Genomic DNA, 3,074 nt, shown 5'->3' with positions numbered 1-3,074 from the left:
ATGAAATCCGGTGTTATGATTGTGTTGTGTTATGGGTGCATACTCTTGACTTGTGCTTGTGATTGGTATGAATTGATTAATCTGAACATGCTAAGTAGGGTGGATAATTGCTTATGAATTCTATATCTGACGATTTATAGTGCTATTTAATTTATGATGTAGTCTCACCCTTACTCTTATTTTTCAGATTGAAGCTAAGTGGCTTAGATGTTTGGTGAGGATGGCTTTTAAGGAGTTATCGTTTTTAGTCTAATAATTAGGTGTTGGTGTCATGCTCTGAATACTTGTAACACTGGGAACGCGTGTTTTTAGAGTTATCATACTCTTTTATTTCTTTATTATTTGGTTTGGATAATTCTCTTTTGTTGGAATAAAAGGCTTAAATCCTTATGAATGATGTTTCATGGAGTATCCAAAAATTATTGATTTTCCGCTGTGATAAAACATGAGTTTGAATTAATTATATGTTGTTTTCTTAGTAGAGCATGATTACACCTGGAATGTATAATTGTTTTAAATTTTAACGCCTTTGAATTCATGTTTAACTCTGATTTTGTACTATGTTTTTCGGGGTATTTAGAAGGGTGTTACATGACACATGTTATCACACACACACACACACACACGCACACACACACTTGAGGTATCCATTGATTGATTGCTTAAGTTGTTTGTTAAAATCCAAAGGAATGAAAATGGTATTGACTAAAATTGTCAAGGTACTCAAACTCTTTTCCAAATCTCTTTTATTTTGTGTTAAAGTATTGTTAAAGCTTTTCACTTATTTGAAAATGGTTTTGTATTGTTAAAGCTCAACCTTTTTAAACCCACCCTTGGTTTTGTATTCTTAAAGCTCAACCAACCTTTTGTTTTGAAACCTTGGTACTATGAGAATTATTCCCGGTGAAACTACTCTTAGTCCATTGACCTTGTATTGTTAAAGCTTGGTCCCTTTTTAATTGATTTTGTATTGTTAAATCTCAACCAACCCTTTGTTTTAAAACCTTGGCACTAAGAGAAGAATTATTCCCGATAAAACTACTCTTAGTCCATTGACCTTGTATTATTAAAGCTTGGTCCCTTTTTATTAAAAATTTGTTGAGTATTGTTAAAGCTCAACACCCAAAAAGATTTTGGCTACTTTGGCCCTTTTATTTTCCTTTTAAGAGGAACTACAAAAGCTCTGACTTCCCTATTGTTAAAGGGGTATGTAGGCCTAAGATGCAATATCTTATCGAGCTCACTTTCAAAAACTTCTTTTCCCATCCCCACACCCTTTTTAAAACAAGTTTACATATGCTTTTTCAAATAGATGTACACAAAAACAGTAACATTTTAAAAGAGGTTCCCATGGGATACCATGGATATGAGGGGTGCTTAAAACCTTCCCCTTGTATAACAAACCCCCTTACACAAATCTCTGATAAGTTTATTAGTTTTGATTTTAAAAAACTTATGTGGGTTTTATTCGCTCTTTCTCCCATTTTTTTCGGAAATAATATAGCGCGGTGGCGACTCTATTTAAAACAAATGAGCTAAGTCTTTCGCATGACTTTAGTCTCACCAATTTCACCGCTACATGTACAGCTGGAGATATAAACTTGTTCCAAATTAAATCTTCTTGACCTGCGAAATTTACTGAGATGTATCCAAAAGAAATATCACAGAATCAAATCAAATATGTCAATATTTAAACAAACATGTACATGTTCTGGTACAGAAGGTCATAACATCTGACATAACATCTTTCTTCAATGAATCTGCCCAACATGTTAGAACATCTCCCATAACATCTTTGTTTTAAACCATGTTTTAATGAAATTGTTGTCATTCCCAAAACCATGGTACTATTAAACTGGACTAAATCATTGGGGTTAGGAACTTCTTAATTCATTTGTTTTGATTCTTTTTCCATTTACAACTTTTAAGAACTTTCTTAAGCATTTTGAGACTTATTTTTATTTAGTACCCATATTATTTTTATTTTCATTATTTCTCTTTTTATTTTCCGTGGGTACCTATTTTCATTTATTTCTTTTTCACAATATCCTTTTTGATACATGCTCTTAGGATTATCATCCCAAACTTAAAATGTTGTTATTCTAAAGTAACTCTAAACATAAAATCATGTTACACATACTTTTTTTATCTTACAACTACACAACTCAATACGTACAAGATATGACATTATAAATTAAAAAATTTATATGATTTTGACAAATAAGGGTTAAATAAGTTTGTGGTCCCTATTAATATACCAAATTTCGCTTTTATTCCCTCTAAAAAATTTCTTCAAACAATAGTCCTCATAAATTTTTCCATCCACAATTTTGGTCCCCGCCGTCAACTCTCATTAACGGAAGCTGACGTGGCACGCCATGTGGAGGACAACTTGGAAAAAATTTGAATAACGCCTTAGATTGCAGGGGTTACAAACCTCCTTTAAACAAATCCAGGAAATTTTATTCCAAAAAGACAAAGTTTTAAGAGGCATTTCATCAAACACCTTAGTTGCACCATTCAAAATTGCTTGTTCCCAATAAGAGCTGTTTCATCAACAACATTGTTTCCATCAGGATTGTATGCTTTTATCCTTAATATGTCTAAGTAGTTTACTTTAAATTTAGGACCATCAGGATTATCTAAATGAAAAAACTCATTCAATTCTCTGTTAATTATTGATAACAAGAAATTTTGTGTTTGTTTTAGATTTTTGTATTAATGTGTATATCTCTACAAAGGCCTTATATTCCTAGATGTCAATCATATACTGAAAGGGTATCATTGGCATATGAACTAAAAAGACCGAATGATTAAATCGAGGTTGCAAAAGTGTCTCTAGTTTAACCGAGAAAAAACCTTTTTAAACAGCTAAGCGAATGAATTGTGCTACGAAAGTAGATAATTAATTGGTTTAGGACAAGATCATACATTTACGAAAAGAGGTATGATCATTTTTATCTATTCGTTTTTGCAAAAACTCATTCAAGTATAAAACGAGAATCTACGAATAGAAACTAATAATCTTATCATTTTTATAAATATTTTAGATCATATCAAAATCATTCAAAACA

The sequence above is a fragment of the Vicia villosa genome, unplaced genomic scaffold (genome assembly GCF_029867415.1).
Source record: "Vicia villosa cultivar HV-30 ecotype Madison, WI unplaced genomic scaffold, Vvil1.0 ctg.000399F_1_1, whole genome shotgun sequence".
NCBI classification, from domain to species: domain Eukaryota; kingdom Viridiplantae; phylum Streptophyta; class Magnoliopsida; order Fabales; family Fabaceae; genus Vicia; species Vicia villosa.
Note: the sequence above shows the minus strand (reverse complement) of the source record.